The 21,230-nt window shown below is 37.5% G+C and overlaps 1 pseudogene across 1 annotated transcript; it reads right to left on the bottom strand.

The window, feature by feature from the left end:
• Positions 1–5,274: 5,274 nt before the first annotated feature.
• Positions 5,275–8,913, bottom strand: LOC108512955 (zinc finger protein 43-like; annotated as a pseudogene). Its single transcript, XR_001880761.1, has 3 exons — positions 8,880–8,913; positions 7,644–7,732; positions 5,275–7,392 (listed from the first exon to the last, which is right to left on the bottom strand). The product of XR_001880761.1 is annotated as a zinc finger protein 43-like (transcript).
• Between the last annotated feature and the right edge of the window lie 12,317 nt (positions 8,914–21,230).

Below are 21,230 nucleotides of genomic sequence, written 5' to 3'. Positions count from 1 at the left end.
ATGATTGGTACCAATTCTTCTTTGAATGTCTGATGATAAAATATATTTGTAAATTCACATGCTCCCGGACTTTTTGGTTGGCAATTTTTTATTACTATTTCAATTTCACTACCTCTTATTGGTCTGTTCAGAGTTTCTATTTCTTCTGGGTTTAATCTAAAAGGATTGTGCATTTCCAAGAATTTATGTATCTTCTCTACGTTTTCTAATTTGTATATGTAAATATATTTATGGTAGCCTTCAATAATCTTTTGTATTTCTGTGGTATTGTCTGTAATATCTTCCATTTTGTTTTGAATTGAACTTATTTAGATCTTCTTTCTGCCTTTTTTTGGTTAATCTTGCTAATAATGGTCTATCAATTTTGTTCATCTTTGTAAACAACCAGCCCTTTTTGTTGCATATATCTCCTTGTATTTTTTTGTTTCAACCTGTTAGTTTTTCTCTGATCTTTGTTATTTTTTCTTTGCTGCTGCATTGGATTTGATTTCGTTTTGCTTCTCTAGTTTTCTGAGGTGTAACCATACGTAGTCTACTTGTGCTATTTTAGACTTTTTGATGTAGGCATTTTTTGTTATCAACTTTGTCTTAGCACCACTTTTGCTGTATCCCAGAGGTATTCATAAGTTGTGTCATTATTGTCATTCAAATCAAAGTGTTTTTAAATTTCCATCTTAATTTTGTTGTTGATTCAAAGCTCACTCAGGAGGTTGGGCATGGTGGCTCACTCCTATAATTCCAGCACTTTGGGAGGCTGAGGTGGGCAGATCACTTGAGGTCAGGAGTTTGAGGCTAGCCTTGCCAAAATAGTGAAACTCCATCTCTACTAAAAATACAAAAATTAGCCAGGCATGGTGGCTTGTTCCTCTAATCCTACCTACTCAGGGGCTGAATTGCTTGAATCTAAGAGGTGGATGTTGCAGTGAGCCAAGATCATGCCACTGCACTCCAGCCTGGGCAACAGAGTGAGTCTCTGTTTCAAAAAAAAAAAAAAAAAAAATCATTCAGGAGTAGGCTATTTGGGTTTATTTCCGGGTTCTGTATTCTGTTCTATTGATCTATGTGCCTGTTTTTATACCAGTATCATGCTATTTTGGGAACTATGGGCTTATAACATATAGTATGCCTTGAAATCAGGTAACGTGATGCTTCCAGATTTGTTTTTTGCTTAGTCTTGCTTTGGCTATGTGAGCTCTTTTTTGGTTCCATATGGATTTTATCAGTGTTTTTTCTACTTCTGTGAAGAATATTGGTGGTATTTTGATGGAAATTGCATTGAATTTGTAGATTGCTACTGATTTGTGTACATTAATTTTGTATCCTGAAACTTTGCTGAATTCATTTATCAGTTATAGAAGCTTTTCAGAGGAGTCTTTAATGTTTTCTAGGTATACCACTATATTATTTATCATCAAACAGCAACAGCTTGACTTCCACCTTACCAATTTAAAACTTTTTTTTTTTTTTTTTTGAGACAGAGTCTCCCTCTGTTACCAGGATGGAGTGCAGTTGTGCGATCTTGGCTCACTGCAACCTCTGCCTCTGGGTTCAAGTGTTTCTCCTGCATCAGCTTCCTGAGTAGCTGGGACTACAGGTGTGTGTCACCACACCCAGCTAATTTTTGTATTTTTAGTTAGAGACAGTGTTTCAGTATCTTGGCCAGGCTGGTCTGGAACTCCTGAGCTCATAATCCGCCCGCCTCGGCCTCCCAAAGTGCTGGGATTATAGGCATGAGCCATGGTGCCTGGCCTAACAATTATACCTGTCTCATCACTTAAAAGAGCCACTAGTTTGTTTGGTTTTTTTTGAAACGGAGTCTTGCTCTGTCACCCAGGCTGGAGAGCAATGGCGTGATCTCGGCTCACTGCCACCTCCGCCTCCTGGGTTCTCCCGTCTCAGCCTCCTAAGTGGCTAGGATTGCAGGTACACACCACCATGCCCGGCTAATTTTTGTATTTTTAGTACAGACGGGGTTTCACCATGTTGGTCAGGCTGGTCGTGAACCCCTGACCTCGTGATCCACCCGCCTCGGCCTCCCAGTGTTGGGATTACAGGTGTGAGCCACTGTGCCCAGAAAGAGCCGCTAATTTTACTTTTGAAATATACTGAATATTTATATTAAAAGCTAAGATAAGCTTACTATTATGCAGAAAATTTGTGGTTTGCATGTGCATTACTACCCATTAAGTGATCTACAGTTTCTGAAAGTTTCAGAAACACCAATATAAAAATACTATTTCTGATTGAATAAAAGATATCGCCATTGTAGTTACTACTAAATGAAACAGATTGGAATTGCTAGTCACAATGTGGTTTTAAATGTTATTTAATGAACACATGTGAAGTTTCTGTTCAACCCATGTTAACTATTTTTTCACTTCTATTAGAAAAATATTAAAATTTAAATTACTACAAATGTATGAATGTATTCAAATCTAAACACAGTGCCAATCTTAAAAGATCTGTATGCATAGGATTACAGAATGCCTATTCTCTATTTACCTCAGAAGATAAATAACTGCTTTTCAATAAACCCAATGGGGCAATTGTGACTCACAATCATAAGCTACTAAAATATTAATACTATCATCTAGAAAGTATTAATTCATTTTTCTTACTTTTGAAATACAGTCCTAATTTCTAGTTGTCATAACACTGGATTTGAGGTGCTGTGGCTGTAGTAACTAGAAATGCCATGGTTGACTCTGCTTTACTTTCTGCCTATTTCTTAACAAACATGGCAAAACAAGGAAGGCCAGAAGTCCTACATCTTGATTGCAAATATGCCAGTACCCTTCTAGGGAGAATATATGTTCGAACATATTAACTTGAAATTCCTGGCATCTTTTCTTGAAGAACAGACTTTTTTTTTTTTTTTTTGAGGTGGAGTTTTTCTCTTGTTGCCCAGGCTGGAGTGTAATGGTGCAGTGTCGGCTCACTGCAACCTCTGCCTCCCAGGTACAAGCGATTCTCCTGCCTCAGCCTTCTGAGTGACGGGGATTACAGGCACCTGCCACCACGTCTGGCTAATTTTTTGTGTTTTTAGTAGAGACAGGGTTTCATCATGTTGGCCAGGCTGGTCTTGATTTCCTGACCTCGTGATCTGCCCGCCTCGACCTTCCAAAGTGCCAGGATTACAAGTGTGAGCCACTGCGCCCAGCCCAGAACAATTTTCTTACATCTTTAGAACAATGTATGTGTATATTTAACTTTACGTAAATCAAAACTGAAAGTCATATGTGTTTGCAGGCAGAGAGGCCAAATGTTCAAAAATGTATATATAACAAAATTTTAAGAATATTGTAGTCAATAACAACTTAGTTGTCCATTTAAAAACAACTTAAGGCCAGGCATGGTGGCTCACACCTGTAATCCCAGCACTTTGAAAGGCTAAGTTGTGCGGATCACGAGGTCAGGAGTTCAAGACCAGCCTGACCAACACAGAATCCCCATCTCTACTAAAAATACAAAAATTAGCCAGGCATGGTAGTACACACTTGTAATTCTGGCTACTCAGGAAGCTGAGGCAGGAAAATCGCTTGAACTCAGGAAGTGGAGGTTGAAGTGAGCCAAGGTCTGCCACTGCACTCCAGCCTGGGCGATAGAGTGAGACTCCGTCTCAAAAAATAAACAATAAAAAATAAAAATAACTGAAAGTGTAGAACTGGATTGTTTGTAATACAAAACATAAATGCTAGAGGTGATGCATACCTCATTTACCCTGATGTGATTATTATATATTATATGCCTATATCAAAATATGTTATATGGCATAAATATATACACATACTTTGTACCCACAAAATTTAAAAAACAGATTTAAACGAGAAAAAAAGAATAAAAATTTAACCTATAGAAACAATATTTTTTAACTTATTTGCAGTTGAAAGCCACTGGCAAAAGAGATTACCAGAGATGTTAGTTGATTATGTTACCAAATAGTATATTCTTACTATCTTTTACCTACACCTTTGAGTAAATGGGATAGGTTTCAGTTAGTGGCATAATAATGCTTCACTGAATGCACAATAGTATTAACATGTTAAAAACTGTATAATTAAGCAATTAAGTTCACAAATAATCTGAAATTTTAAAAATGTACTGCATTTTATTAAAGTACAAGTAGTAAAATCATATACTAATTTTTTAATTTTAGCAAATATGTTCTCACTATAATGCAAAAGAATATTACTGTGAACACCTACCTCATGCACCACTCAATATCATAAGTTAACCACAAATAGCGTCTCCACCTAGATTTTCATCATGCATGTTACATTTTAATGTCTTTACTCTTCCAAAGAAAAGGTCATAAATAATGCCCACCTAAAAAAAAGAAACTCTCCTATCTTTGATGCAGTGACAACTGATCACATGCAAATACAATAGAAATGAAGAAATAGCATCAAGTAATTTCAGAGTTGAATTACAGCATTATTAGTTTTTTAAAAACTCTGTACTTCTTTTCAAGGAAAAAAGTATATTTTGGGCTGGGCACAGTGGCGTAAGCCTGTATTCACAGCACTTTGGGAAGGCACGCTGGGCAGATCATGAGGTCAGAAGTTCAAGACTAGCCTGACCAACATGGTGAAACCCTGTCTCTACTAAAAACACAAAAATCAGCCGGACGTGGTGGTGTGTGCCTGTAATCCCAGCTACTCAGTAGGCTGAGGCAGGAGAATTGCTTGAACCCAGGAGGCAGAGGTTGCAGTGAGCTGAGATTGTGCCACTGCACTCCAGCCTGGACGACAGAGAGATTCTCTGTCTCAAGGGAGGGGGAGGGGGAAGTATAGTTTGAATGTAATTACAAACTTTCAAAATTTTCTCTTTTTAAAATTATGTATAAATAAATTTATCTACCATTTGGGATCATTTTTTACACTCAGCACTTTGACACAGTGTAATGTCTGAAGTGTCAGTACCTTAGTATTTTTTGTTTTTGTTTTTGAGATGGAGTCTCACTGTCGCCAGGCTGGAGTGCAGCAGTATAATCTCAGCTCACTGCAACCTCTGCCTCCCGGGTTCAAGTGATTCTCCTGCCTCAGCCTTCCCAGAAACTGAGACTACAGGCACATGCCACCACGCCCAGCTAATTTTTATATTTTTAGTAGAGACAGGGTTTTATCATGTTGACCAGGATGGTCTCAATCTGTTGACCTCGTGATCCACCCACCTCAGCCTCCCAAAGTGCTGGGATTACAGGCGTGAGCCACCATGCTCGGCCCTACCTTAGATATTTCTACTGTAAATTCTCTGATATTTACATAGACTTAATTTTGGATTAAATGTTTTAAATATATACTGCATCTGCAAAAATATATTTCAGTATGAACCCTCTGGTGTTGTCTGAATTGTAGTTTTGGGAAAAAAATTCAAATTTATTACGTTTGCAGGGTTGTTCTCCAATCTGAATTCCCTAATGTTGAACAAAGTTTAAGCAACTGCTTCACGGTTTTTTCTAGTACAAAATGTGTACAGTAAGATCTGCGATACAAGTAAAGGTACTACAACCCTCTTTTATTTGTAATGTTTGTCTTCAAAATAAATACTCTACTTTAAAAGCTTATATTTTCTGAAACTTTTTTGACAGTAATTAAATTTATAATACTTTTATTAAGTACTCTCTGATGTTGAGTAAGATGTGAGCAGACATTAATGGCTTTTTCACAGTCTTTATATTGGTACAATTTTTCTCAAGTGTAAATGCTTTCCTGGCAATAAGGTGTGAGTATTCATTAAAAGTTTGCCACATTCTTCACACTTGTAAGAGTTTTTCTAGTAAGAATTATCTTACCTACAATCAAGTGTGACAATCATTTAAAGGTTTTGTCACATTTTTCTCATTTTGAAAGTTCCTCACCAGTATGATTTATTTTATGCTTAGAAAAGTTTGAGGTGTTGTCAAAATTACTGTGATGTCTTCCAGCTTTGTAGTTTCTCTCTAGTATAATTTTTTTTTTTTTTTTTTACGTGTAGTAAGATTTGGGGACCAGTTAAGTACTTTGCCGCATTCTTTACATTTGTAGGGTTTCTCTCTAGTATGAATTATCTTTTTTTTCACAACGATTAAGAGCCAGTTAAAGGCTTTGCCACATTTATCACATTTGTAGGATTTCTTTCCAGTATTATCTTATGTTTTAACAAAAGTTGAAAATACACTAAAGGATTTGACACATTATTTACATTTGCAGGGTTTCTCTTTGGTATGAATTCTCTTATGTTTAGTAAGGTTTGGGGACTGGTTAAAAGCTTTGCCACATTCTTCACATTTGTAGGGTTTCTCCCCAGTATGAATTATCTTATGTTTCATAAGGGTTGAGGAATTGTTAAAAGCTTTGCCACATTCTTCACATTTGTAGGGTTTCTTTCCAGTATGAATTATCTTATGTGTAGTAAGGTGAGAGGACAGAATAAAGCTTTTGCCACATTCTTCACATTTATAGGGTTTCTCTCCAGTATGAATTTTTTTATGATTAGTAAAATTTGAGGAGTAGTTAAAAGTTTTGCCACAATCTTCACATTTGTAGGGTTTCTCTTCAGTATGAATTACTTTATGTTTAGTAAGGATTGAGAATATACTAAAGGCTTTACCACATTCTTCACATTTGTAGGGTTTCTTTTCAGTATGAATTACCTTATGATAAGTAAGAGTTGAGGACTTCTTCACATTTGTAGGGTTTCTTTCCAGTATGAATTACCTTATGATAAGTAAGAGTTGAGGACTTGGTAAAGGCTTTACCACATTCTTCACATTTGTAGGGTTTCTCTCCAGTATGAATTACCTTATGATTAGTAAGGTGTGAGGACCGGTTAAAAGCTTTGCCACATTCTTCACATTTGTAGGGTTTCTCTCCAGTATGAATTCTCTTATGTGTAGTAAGGTGTGAAGACAGAGTAAAGGCTTTGCCACATTCTCCACATTTGTAAGGTTTCTCTCCAGTATGATTTTTATGTGTAGTAAGGGTGTGAAGACAGAGTAATAGGCTTTGCCACATTCACATTTGTAAAACGGTTTCTCTCCAAGTATTGAATTTTCTTGTGATTTAGTAAGGTTTGAGATGCTTAAAAGCTTTTGCAACATTCTTTACATTTGTAGGGTTTTTTGTCAGCGTATGAACTAATCTTATGTTTACGTAAGGTTTTTGAGGACCGGTTAAAAGCTTTGTCACATCTTCACATTTGTACGGTTTCTCTCCAGTATGGAAACCTCTTATGTCTTAGTAAAAGTTTGAGGACTGGTTAAAGCTTTTTCCACATTCTTTCACATTTGTAGGGTTTCTCTCCAGTAAATCGAATTATCTTATGATTAGTAAGGTTTGAGGACTTTTTAAAAGCTTGCCAACATCCTCCACACTTTTTGTAGGGGTTTACTTTCCAGTATCGAATTTCTACCTTATGATGAAGTAAGAGTTGAAGGCACTACGCTGGTAAACGAGGCTTACCTCAGCCATTTCTTCTGCTCTCACAATTTTGTAATGGGTTTCTCTTTGAACATTACCTTATTGATGCGGTATGAAGTTCACCCCTTATGAAATTCCTAGTCGCGAGGTGTGAGGCGAAACACCGCTTAAACACGCTTTTGCCACATTCTTCATCCACCATTTGAGGCGTTTTCTCTTGCAGTATGCGGAATGTGATATTACAATGTTTAGTAAAGCGGTTGAGAATACACTAAAAGCTTTGCCACATGCATCACATTTATAGGGTTTCTCTCCAAGTAATGAAATTCTCGCTTTATGTGTAGTAAAGGTGTGAAGACAGAGTAAAGGCTTTGCCACATTCTGTCACATTTTGTAGGGTTTCTCACCAGTAATGTAATTCTCTTTACTGTTTGTTACTTGAACGGTGTGAAGTACCAGTTAAAAGGCTTTGCCACATTCTTTCAACATTTGTAGGGGTTTCTCTTCCCAGTAATGAACTATCTTTATGTTCTTTACGTAAGGTTTGAGGACCCGGTTAAAAGCTTTGCACATTCTTCACATTTGCTAGAGTTTTTCTCTCTATATCCGAACTCTCTTGATCGGTCTAGTAAAAGAGTTGAGGACTGGTTTAAAAGCTTTTCCACATTCTTCACATTTGTAGGGTTTGCTCTCCAGTAGTCGAATTAATCTTGTATGATTAGTGAAGGTTTGAAGGACTTTTTAAAAGCTTTGCCACATTCTCCACATTTGTAGGGTTTCTTCCTCTCAGTATGAATGATCTCATGGTTTGAAAAGTTAGTTGTTGAAAAGCATGGCAAAATGATTTGCCACATTCTTACATTTGAAAGTGATTCTTTTTCCAGTATGTCTTTATCTTAATGTCTCTTTCTGAATTTGAATATCTTTATGAACAGACTTTCACATATTTATCAATACTGAACTATTTTGCGCTCTGCCGTAGTTTGTCACACACTGGTTATAAGTTCCTTATGATCCTGTCCTTTGTGCAATCTTTTATGCTCAATCCCAAACTTCTACAGCCTTTTTCTTAATTGCAAATTCTGATGATCCACATTTTCGCATATCTTCTCAGTATCAATTTGTTGGAACGAATTTCTTTTATGTGATTGCTCTGGCCTAGAGGTCTTTGGCAAAAATGAGAACAATAGCTGAAAGAAATAAAAATAACAAATTTTATTCCACTTACTCGGCCTCAGAATTAATTCAATTTAGCAAATCTAACTTACACCCAGCCATATAAAGCAAGATGTGCAGCAGCAAAACACCGAAACAGACCTAAATCTCTTTATAGACATATAAATTAAACTAAAACATTCCTGACCAAAATACATTTGTGAAAAATCTTATAAATGAGTAAAGTGTGTGCAGTGTCCCAGGCGCAAGGGATAATGCAAAGAGCCACATAGGAAGAAGAAAAGAAAGTCTTGTTACATTTACCTTTTTCAACAACGCGTCTTTTCTTGCTGCCCATATTATAACATGGGTGGCCTTCAGCAAGTAATATTTGTCAACTCCTGGTTTTTCTGTTTTTGGAAAGATCTCGAGCGAGGCGCCGCGGTGGCCTCTTCAAAGCCTGGTAATCCCAGCACTTGGGAGGCTGGAACGGTGGGATCACAGTTCAGGAAGATCGAGCGACCGAGTCCATGGCTAACAACCGGAAACCCCGTCTCTACTAATAAAATACAAAAAAACTAGCCCGGGCGAGGTGGCGGGCGCCTATAGTACCACGCCTACTCGGGAAAGGCTTGAGGCAGGAGAATGGCGTAAACCGGGAGGCAGAGCTGCAGTCGAGGCCTTGAGATCACGGCCCACTGCACTCCAGCCCTGGGCGATAGAGGTCGACGGACTCCGTCTCAAAAAAAAAAAAAAAAAAAAAAGAACTAAAAATAGTGCGTCACATACATCGTTTATTTCTGGCTCCTCAGGGGCCTTTTCAGACACTGGTTTCTGTCTCCCATGACATAAAGTACTAAAATAAATGGTGGTATACTTTGGAATGACAGTTTGAGTCTGCTGAGACCAAAGTTAAGTGTTACAGCAGTAGACAATGCAGTACCACATAGAGGAAATAGGTTTAGCAAGTGATTACTGAGTATTTAGAAGAAATGCTAACATACTTCTTTAACTTAAAAAGCCCACAAAATTTTAGACAAGACACAATCTAAGAAAATGTTAGAGAGACTCCCAAAATCTCTAGCCAAGACAACTGATTTCAGACTGTCCCAGGCCTAAGCTACATTATAAAGATTGTGACAGGGCCAGGCACGGTGGCTCACAGCTGTAATCGCAGCACTTTGGGAGGCCAAGGAGGGTGAATCACCTGAGGTAGGGAGTTCAAGACCAGCCTGACCAACAAGGAGAAGCCCCGTCTCTACTAAAAATACAAAATCAGCTGGGCATGGTGGCACACGCCTGTAATCCCAGCAACTAGGGAGGCTGAGGCAGGAGAATCACTTGAACTCGGGAGGCAGAGGCTGTGGTGAGCTGATATCACACCACTGCACTCCAGCCTGGGCAACAAGAGCAAAACTCCGTCTCAAAAAAAAAAAAAGACTGTGACAGGTAGCTTGTTTTAATGTCTAAATCTCAATCAAAGATTAATGTATACAAAATATTAGGGCAGGATGACTCCATCAAAAACATTACTAAACTTTCAGAAAGCAACCATAGGAATATAAAGATGTACAAATTTTTAAAATTTAAAATAAATTAAATACTACACAGTGAATGAAACAGGAACACAACTACTGAAGTTCAGAAAACTCAGGATAACAATAAAAATATTAAAAATATCAAAAAACATAAATTAGGAAGATAAAAATGTCACAGTCAAGAAGAGAATCTTGGGAGCTGCAAGACAAAGTAATGTATCATTCATAAAAATGTCTTATGAGATAACCAGTAAATTTTCAAAACAAAATTGGAATACCTGATGAGAACTGGGTGATATAGTCAAAGTCCTTAAAAAAAAAAAAAAAAAAAAAAACAGCTGTCAAGTGAAAATAATACAACTAAAAAGAACTGATTGGGCAAAGTGGCTCATGCCTATAATCCCAGCACTTTGGAAGGCTGAGGCAGGCAGATCACCTGAGGTCAGGAGTTCGAGACCAGCCTAGCTAACATGGTGAAACTCCGTTTCTACTAAATATACAAAAAATTAGCCAGGCGAGGTCACGTGAGCCTGTAATCCCAGCTACTCAGGAGGCTGAGGCAGGAGAATCGGTTGGACCTGGGAGGCAGAGATTGCAGTGAGCCAAGATCATGCCACTGCACTCAAGTTTGGGCAACAAGAGTGAAACTCCTTTTCAAAATAAATAAATAAATAAATAAATAAATAAATAAGACTGTCTAACTGAATAAAAGAAAGACCTTCTAAAAATAACCTAATCCTGAAAAAGTATACTGGCACTGCATATGCCCTACATACCAAAGATGCTGAAAGGAGTTCTTCCCACTGAAAATAACATGATGCAGGAAAACACATAATCATACAAAAAATACGTAACTTTCTGGAAAAGATATTTACATACACAAAAATGGAATTCCTTAGTATTTTAATAATCATGCAGAAAACATTAATTATTCTATAAAATTTTAAAGATAAAAGCATAGAAATGATTATAAACATCTGTTAATGTAACATAAAAATAAATAATTAGCGGCCAGGCACGGTGGCTCATGCCTGTAATCCCAGTACTTTGGGAGGCTGAGGAGGGCGGATCACCTGAGGTCAGGAGTTCAGGACCAGCCTAGCCAACACGGTGAAACCCCATCTCAACTAAATATATAAAAATTAGCTGGGCGTGCTGACAGACAATTGTAATCCCAGCTACTTGGGAGGCTGAGGCAGGAGAACTGCTTGAACCTGAAAAGTGAAGGTTTCAGTGAGCCAAGATTGCACCACTGCAATTCAGCCTAGGTGACAGAGCAAGACTGTCTCTCAAAAAAAATGAATAAATAACAATTAAAAAATATATATGTATATAATTAGCAACATCAATAACAAAGTAGAGAGCAGATGTAATGACAAAGAATTTTTTATATGCAAATAAGGTCATTTTTTTTGTTTTGTTTTCAGATGGAGTCTCACTCTGTCGCCCAGGCTGGCATGATCTCGGCTCACTGCAACCTACATTTCCCGGATTCAAGCAATTGTGGTGCAAATAAGGTTAATTTTTACTACATTAAAATTGTTTTTTTTTAAAGTCTTTATGTAATTTCCAAGGTACCACAAAGAAAATATCTGTATAGATACACAAAAGAAAATAAGAAAGTAGTGAAAGCATTTAACACAAAAACCAAAGGACACAAAAGAAGACAGAAAGAGGGAAAATGAGGGACAAAGATACAAGAGTTAAAGAGAATTAATAAAATTACATTAGTTTTGCTTTCAGAAAATTATTTAAATATATATAAAATTAACTTTTCAATCTAGAGACATAATTTTCAAAGAAATGATTTATCAAAATCTTTCAAATGCCAAGATTCATTTGCCTTTTTACAAGAGTCAGTTGAAATCTAATGATAAAAAAAGACTGAAAGTAGCAAGATGAAAGTAGAAATTTTATGCAAATATTAACCAAATGAGAGAAGAAGAGGTCAAAATAATATTACACAAGCTACATCTTAAGTCAAAAAGTGTCATATTTAACAAGATATACTTTAAGTCAAAACTCTGAAAAGAGAAAAAAGGACACTGAACAATAGTAGATTCATTTACTGGGAATCAATGACGTGTGTGTGTGTGTGTGTGTGTGTGTGTGCACGTGTGCACAGCTCACATTAGGGTTTCAAATATATAAAACAAATATTGACAGAATTGAAGAAACACACAGAGAGCAATATAATTATAGAATATATCAAGACCCCATTTTCTTAATAAAAATGAAACAAGATGGAATATTAGCAAAGGAATAGAAAACTTGAAATCAGTATGGAACAATTATTTCTAACAAAGGTATAGAGAGTCGAACATCAGGATATATACCCTTCCCGATAGCTCACACAACATTCTCCTTGAAAGGACCATCTGTTAGGCCAAAAAAAATTCTTAACACATTTTTTAAAACAGAAATCTTATGAATTACTTTCTGTGACCAAAATGGAATGAGATTATAATTTAAAGAACGGAAAAATTCACAAATACATAGAAATTAAACAACACATTTTGAGTGTGCTCTTGTTCAAAGGTTGAAATAATATTGTGTAGATTTCCATACTGCTCAAAGTAATCTAAAGATTTAATGTAATGTTTTTCAAATTTCTTATTGCATTTCTGAAGAAATAGAAACAGCAACCCCAAAAGTATATGGAATCTCAAGAGACTATACTCAACAATCTTCAAAAAAAGGAACAATGTTGGAGGCATTATAGTTTTTTACTTCAAAACACATGACAAAGCTACATAATAAAAACAATTTTGTATGAATATAAAGATAAGAAAGTAGATAAATAAAAGAGAATCCAGCACATGAACTTTCACATATATGGTCATATAAAGAGTCATTTGCATATCCATAATTACTGCAGCACTGTTACTCAAAGCCAATAGGTAAAAGCAATGCAAATTTCTGTTACAAAATCATTTAGTAAATATAATTTGAAATATAAAAACACTGGAATATCACTCAGTTTGCAAAAAGCAGAAAATATTATAACAACTATAAAGATAAATCTTAACGACATTATGCAAAATGAAACGAGCCAGTCACAAAAAGATAGAGATCGTATGATATGTAACAGTTACACTCTCTGAAACAGAACAAGAGTGGTGTTTGAAAAGTGAGATGAAATGGGAATAATTGGCAGTTGTTTAATGCATATTAAGATTCAGCTTTATGGTCACGCGTGGTGGCTCACGCCTGTACTCCCAGCACTTTGGGGGGCCGAGGCAGGTAGATCACGAGGTCAGGAGATCAAGGCCAGCCTGGCCAAGATGGTGAAACCCCATCTCTACTAAAAACACAAAAATTAGCCAGGCATGATGGTGGGTGCCTGTAATCCCAGCTACCCGGGAGGCTAAGGCAGAGAACTGCTTGAACCTGGGAGGCGGAGGTTGCAGTGAGGCGAGATTGCACCACTGAACTCCAGCCTGGGTGACAGTGAGACTCTGTCTCATACACACACACACACAAAAAACACAGATTTAGCTTTGCAAGATAAAAACATTTTAGCATATGTTGCATACCAATATAAATATAATTAATATGAAAAAACTAAATATTTAAAAAATTTTTAGGTGAGGTGCAGTGGCTCATGCCTGTAATCCCAGCACTTGCAGAGGCTGAGACAGATGGGTCACTTGAAATCAGGAGTTCGAGACCAGCCTGGCCAACATGGTGAAACCCCATCTCTACTAAAACAACAACAACAACAAATTAGCTAGGTGTGGTTGTGCACACCTGTAATCCCAGCTACTCAGAAGGCTGAGTCAACAGAATTCCTTGAACCCAGGAGGCGTAGGTTGCAGTGAGCCAAGATCACACCACTGCACTCCAGCACAGGAGACAGAGTGAGACTCCATTTCAAAAAAAAATTGTTTTTTTAATTCTAAATTTTGCTGCGTGTTTTTGACAAATAAAAGTAAACAATAATACTTAAAAGAGATAAAGAGTTATCACAGTTTTAAAACATCTTTAAATCTAAAAATAATAGAGATTCACAAATAAATGGAACGTTAATATTAGAATTTCTATCACTCTTCACTTAGGATTAATCAACCATTCACAACACACCTACACAACAAATACACAAGTTATAAAAAAAAATGCACGGATAGGCTGGGTGCAGTGGCTCATGTCTGTAATCCAAGCACTTTGGGAGGCCGAGATAGGCAGATCACGAGGTCAGGAGTTCGAGACCAGCCTGACCAACATGGAGAAACCCCATCTCTACTAAAAATAAAAAATTAGCCAGACGTCAAGACACTGGACTCCAGCCTGGGCAACAGAGTGAGACTCTGTCTCAAAAAAAAAAAAAAAAAAAAAGCCAGGCGAGGTGGCTCACGCCTGTAATCCTAGTACTTTTGGAGGCCAAGGTGGGCGGATCACCTGAGGTCAGGAGTTTGAGACCAATCTCAACATGGAGAAACCCCATCTCTACTAAAAATACAAAATTAGCCAGGCATGGTGGTGCATGCCTGTAATCGCAGTTACTCAGGAGGTTGAGGCAAGAGAATTGCTTGAACCGGGGAGGCGGAGGTTGCGGTGAGCCAAGATCACACCATTGCACTCCAGCCTGGGCAACAAGAGTGAAACTCTGTCTCAAAAAAAAAAAAAAAAAAAAACAGGGATAATATTTACACAGACAAACAAATAGAGATAATTATATTGGCAGTAGACATATGGCTGATTCATATTTAAGTTTCCCCGACACTGTCTTAAATTATATTGAGTTAATCATTGTCATACACAATTTATTGTTATTATTTATTATTATTTTTTGAGACAGAGTCTCGCTCTGTCACCCAGGCTGGAGTGCAGTGGCACCATCTCGGCTCACTGCAAGCTCCACCTCCCAGGTTCACATTATTCTCCTGCCTCAGCCTCCCAAATAGCTGGAACTACAGGCGCCCACCACCACACCCGGCTAATTTTTTGTATTTTTAGTAGAAACAAGGTTTCCACTGTGCTAGCCAGGATGGTCTCGAACTCCTGACCTCATGATGCGCCCGCCTTGGCCTCCCAAAGTGCTGGGATTACAGGCATGAGTCACCATGCCCAGCCTGTCATACACAATTATAATACAAATTAAACATAAAAACACAATTAATTGGTGTGAGGTGGCATAACCTAAAATATGTAACTCAAAAATATAAAATTGCAAAACAAAATTAAAACATGAAATGTAAAGTTTATTGGACATCATCAAGTTGATTAATATATTCATGAAAGAAATCCTAGAAAAAGAATACAGAGAAAAAGTAATATGAGGACACTTCAAGATAAGAACAAACTGAGAGCCAGGCAGGGTGGCTCACGCCTGTAATCCCAACACTTTGGGAGGCCAAGGTGGGCAGATCATTTGAGGTCAGGAGTTCAAGACCAGCCTGGCCAACACAGTGAAACCCGATCTCTACTAAAAAAATACAAAAATTAGGCAGGGCACGGTGGCTCACGCTCGTAATCCCAGCACTTAGGGAGGCGAGGCAGGTAGATCACTAGGTCAGGAGTTCGAGACCAGCCTGGCCAAGATGGTGAAACCCCATCTCTACTAAAAATACAAAAAAAAAAAAAAAAAAAAAGCCAGGTGTGGTGGCAGGCCCCTGTAATCCCAGCTATTCGGGAGGCTGAGACCAGAGAATTGCTTGAACCCGGGAGGTGGAGGTTGCAGTGAGCCAAGATCAAGCCACTGCATTCTAGCGTGGGCGACACAGCAAGACTCCATCTCAAAAATAAAAAACAAAAAAACAAAAATCAGCTGGGCATGGTGGCACGTGCCTGTAATCCCAGCTACCCAGGAAGCTGAGGCAGGAGAATCACTTGAACTCGGGAGGCAGAGATTGCAGTTAGCCGAGATCACGTCACTGCACTCCAGCCTGAGCAACAGAGTGAGACTTAGTCTCAAAGAAGAAAAGAAAAACCTAAGAACTTTCCAAATTTTGATGTAATAAAAAAAATTTCTAACTAATAACACTTGATCCAAAATTATTTTACTTGAAAACAAGATAAAATAAAGATTCCAGAATAAAAGTTGTGGGTGTTCATCACTACTAGCACAGTCCTATGAAAAGTACTATATGGTGTCCATGCACAGTGGTTCAGGCCTATGAATCCTACAGTTTTAGCAGGCCAAGGCAGCCAGATCACTTGAGAATAGGAGTTCAAGATTAGCTTGAGCAACACAGTGAGACTCTACATATAAGCAAAGAGAAATACTAAAATGAGCCTATTATTTTGAAAATTAAAATGATGCTGGCCAGCATCATAAAACCATATATAAAATAAAGCTCTCTATTACATGTAAATATACAGACACATATAGAATTATTTGCTATCATAATGATGGTACATAAAATCCTTAAACTACTTCTATAGAATATGAAATATAAAATATAAATCTGGTAGTAGATACATAGTATAAAATAACCTTCAATATCAACAACTACTGAAAAACATAAAGTTATAGCTTTTGTATTAAATCGAAGTTGTTATGAGATTAAAATATATCATTTTAGTTTTGGCTGGGCACTGTGGCTCACGTCTGTAATCCCAGTACTTTGAGAAGCTGAGGCAGGTCAGGAGTTCGAGACCAGCCTGCCCAACATGGCAAAACCCCATCTCTACTAAAAATACAAAAAATCAGCTGGGTGTGGTGGCAGGTACCTGTAAGCCCAGGTACTTGGGAGGCTGAGACAGGAGAATTGCTTGAACCTGGGAGGCGGAGGTTGCAGTGAGCCGAGATCATGCCATCGCACTCCAGCCTGGGTGACAGAGTGAGACTCTATCTCAAAAAAATAAAATAAAATAAAATATATTATTTTCATACTAAAATGTTTTATGTAATCTCCATTTCTCAAGACAATCACAAAGATAATATTTATGGAAAGTATAAATAAGGAAATGGAAAAATAACCAAAGCATGTCACTACACAGAACAAAAATAAATGCAATAAAACAAGAAATGAGAAAAAAGCATATCTACAAGAAACATATAACAATAACAGTAAAACTGATCACAGTAACTCTATTTTAAAGCAATCATTTTAAATACAAATTAATTAAACTACTTAATAGAAAGAAACATAATCCCAGGACGTTGTGAGGTCAAAGTGGGCTGATCACTCGATCCCAGGAGTTTGAGATCAGCCTGAGCAACATCTCAAAACCCTGTCTCTACAAAAAAAATACAACAAAACTTGCTGGGTGTGATGGCACATATTTGTAATGCAGCTATTTGAGAGGCTGAAATGAGAGGATCATCAGAGTTTGGAAAGTTGAGGCTGCAGTGAGCCATGATCATGCCACTGAAAACCAGCCCGATTGACACAGTGAAATCCTATTTCAAAACTGAATGAATAAACAGGCCAGGCATGGTGGCTCATGCCTGTAATCCCAGCATTTTGGGAGGCCAAGGTGGGTGGAGCACTTGAGACCAGGAGTTTGACACTACTCTGGCCAACACAGTGAAACCCCATCTCTACTGAAAATAGAAAAAATTAGATGGGTGTGGTGGCACATGCCTGTAATCCCAGCTACTTGGGAGACTGAGGCATGAGAATCACTTGAATCCGGGAGGTGGAGGTTGCAGTGAGCCAAGATCAGGCTACAGTACTCCAGCCTGGGCAATGGAGTGAGATTCTTTCTCAAAAAGAAAAAAAATTGGCCGGGCGCGGTGGCTCAAGCCTGTAATCCCAGCACTTTGGGAGGCTGAGACGGGTGGATCACGAGGTCAGGAGATCGAGAGCATCCTGGCTAACACGGTGAAACCCCGTTTCTACTAAAAAAATACAGAAAAACTAGCCGGGCGATGTGGCGGGCGCCTGTAGTCCCAGTTACTGGGGAGGCTGAGGCAGAAGAATGGCGTAAACCCGTGAGGCGGAGCTTGCAGCGAGCTGAGATCCGGCCATTGCACTCCAGCCTGGGCAACAGAGCGAGACTCAGTCTCAAAAAAAAAAAAAAAAAAAAAAAAAAAAAAAAAAAAATTAAAAAAAATAAATGCAAAAAAAAAATTATAAAAAAAAAAGAAAGAAAAAAAAAATTAAAATAAATGAATGCATAAATAAAATTATAAAGAAGAAAAAGAAACAAAATGCCTGAGTAACTTTAGAAAAAAGCATACAATATGCTGCCTACAAAAGACTGGTTTTAGCATTGCATTGAATAGGCTGAAAGTAACATAATAGAAAAAATTTATTTTTCATGCAAATAGTAACCACAATTGGGTGAGGCAGTTATAATTATATTAGACATAATATGCTTTTAGTCAAGTACTAGTATGAGAACAAAACTGATATTATATAATGATAAAATAGGTCAATTTACCAGGAATCTATAACTATTATATCCCTCTATACATATGTATGTATGTATAAAACATCAGAGCTGCAAAATGTATGAAGCGAATATTGACAAAAGTGAAGAAATACATAGCAATATAGTAACTGTAAACACCAACACCCCATTTGCAATAATAAATAAGAAAACAAAAAACTCAGATAACATTATAGACTGTATTAATTATCTTACATATAGAGGAATACCTGAGAGTAGGTAATTTATAAAGAAAAAAGGTTTATTTGGCTCACAGTTCAGCAGACCGTATAGGACATATGTGCCAGCATCTGCTTTTGGTGAGTAAGCATCCCAGTAAGCTTATAATCATGGTGGAAGGCAAAGTATAACTGGACACGTAAGAGACAGAGTAAGTGTGAGGTGAAGAAGCCAGATTTTTTTTTTAACCAACCAGTTCTCATTTGAATCAATAGAGTGTAGCCTTTTTGATTATCAAAAGGATGGTGCCAAGCCATTTATGAGGAATTTGCTCCCCCATAACCCAAACACATCCCATCAGGTCCCACATCAAACAGGAGGATTATATTCAAGGATGAGGTTTAGAGAAAGTGGACATCCTCTAACCTTAGGCCAACCATATCATATCACCAACTAGGCTTAACAGACATGTACAAAACTTTCCAGGCAAAAGCCAGAGAATACACACAATATTCTTACTTGCTCCTGGTATGTTCTGTTACGACACATACTAAGTCATATTAAATTTATGAATACCGGCTGAGTGCAGAAGCTCATACCTATAATCTCAACACTTTGGGAAAATCACATGGGGCAAAAAGTTTGGGACCAGCTTATGCAACATAGTGAGACCCTGTCGCTACTAATAAATCAAAAAATTAACCAGGGGTAGTAGTGTATGTCTGTAGTCCCAGCTCAAAAATTTGAGGTAAAAGGAGCACTTGAGTCCAGCAGACTGAGGTTGCAGTAAGCCAAAATCATGTCACTGCACTACAGCCTGGGCAACAGAGTAAGATGCTGCCTCAAAATAACAACAAATACATTTAAGAAGACCAAAATTATACACTATGTTTTCTGACCAAAACTGAAAGAAAGTAGGAATTAAAAATCAAAGTAAAACTGGCGGATCCAAAAATATATGAAATTAAAACACACTCTTCAACATATTCTTTTTTTTTTTTTGAGATGGAGTCTCACTCTCACCAGGCTGGAGTGTAATAGCGTGATCTCAGCTCACTGCAACCTCTGCCTCCAGGGTTCAAGCGATTCTCCTGCCTCAGCCTCCTGAGTAGCTGGGGCTACAGGTGTGTGCCACCATGCCCAGCTAATTTTTGTAGTTTTAGTAGAAACGGGGTTCCACCAGGGTGGCCGGGATGGTCTCGATCTCTTGACCTTGTGATTCGCTCACCTCAACCTCCCAAAGTGCTGGGATTGCAGGCGTGAGCCACTGCACCCAGTCACTCTTCAATGTATTCTTGCTCCAGGGTCAAAAAATTTAATTTTTTAAAGACATTACTATGACCTACAGTGGCGAATGAATTTAATATAATCTCTATAAAAACCCTAATCACACAGTTTTTTTCAGAAATATAGTTTGAATTTTTTTTTTTTTTTAGATGGAGTCTCACTCTATTGCCAGGCTAGAGTGCAGTGGTACAGTGGCATGCTCTCAGCTCACTGCAACCTCTGCTTCCCAAATTCAAGTGATTCTCTTGCCTCAACCTCCTGAGTAGCTGGTATTACAGGTGCCCGTCACCATGCCCAGCTAATTTTTATATTTTATTTTTGGTAGAGACAGGGTCTCACCATGTTCGCCAGGATGGTCTGGAACTCCTGACCTCATGATTTGCGTGCCTTGGCCTCCCAAAGTGCTGGGATTACAAGTGTGAGCCACTGCACCTGGCCAAAAAAAATTTTAATTTGATTATAAACTATAGATAAACACCCTTGAAAAAGAACAAAGAGGCATTATACTTTCTGATTTCAAAACATATTAAAAGCTACAAAAACAAAACAATGTAGTACTGACACAAAGATAAACAGATGAAAGAACAGAATAGAGAGCCCAGAAATGAACTCTTCTGTATAAGATTACATAATCTTCCACAAAGTTGCCACGAGCATACAACAGAGCAAAGATATTCTCTTCAAAAAATAATGTCAAAAACTGGATATCGACACTGAAGAAATAAAGTTGGATCATTTCCTTGAACCAAATACAAAAAAAAAAAGGTTTAACTAAACACTTAAGACATGAAAAGATAACTAACATCTCTTAGAAAAAATATAGGAAAAAGGCATGTCATTGGTCTTCGCACTATTTTTTAGATACGACACTAAATGCATGAGCAACTATAACTATAACCATTAAGATTTAACTGCACTATACTTCAAAATTTCTGCACATCGAAATATTCCATAGACAATGCCTCCTAGAAAATGGGTGAAAATATTTGCAAATCCCAAGAGACGAGTGATGAGTTAATATTCAAAATATATAAACAACTCTTAAAACTGAATAAAGCTGAATAAATTGATTTATTAATGAAAAAATAATTGAACTGAATTTTCATTAAAAAAATTACCCAAATGGGAAAAAGTATTTGAAAAGAAAACAAAATTAATAATTTGTAGACAAACACATAAAATGAAAAATAAAATCACCTCACACCTACTACAATGGCCACTGTAAATTTATGAAAAACACCAAATCTGTTGATAATGCAATGAAAATAAAACCCCTGTTGATTGTTGGTATAAAACAAAGATGCAGCCATTGTTGCAGTGAGCCGAGATCGCGCCACTGCACTCCAGCTTG

This window comes from Rhinopithecus bieti, unplaced genomic scaffold (genome assembly GCF_001698545.2).
Source record: "Rhinopithecus bieti isolate Rb0 unplaced genomic scaffold, ASM169854v2 scaffold_31514, whole genome shotgun sequence".
NCBI lineage: Eukaryota > Metazoa > Chordata > Mammalia > Primates > Cercopithecidae > Rhinopithecus > Rhinopithecus bieti.
Note: the sequence above shows the minus strand (reverse complement) of the source record. Positions and strands in the feature narration are given on the sequence as shown.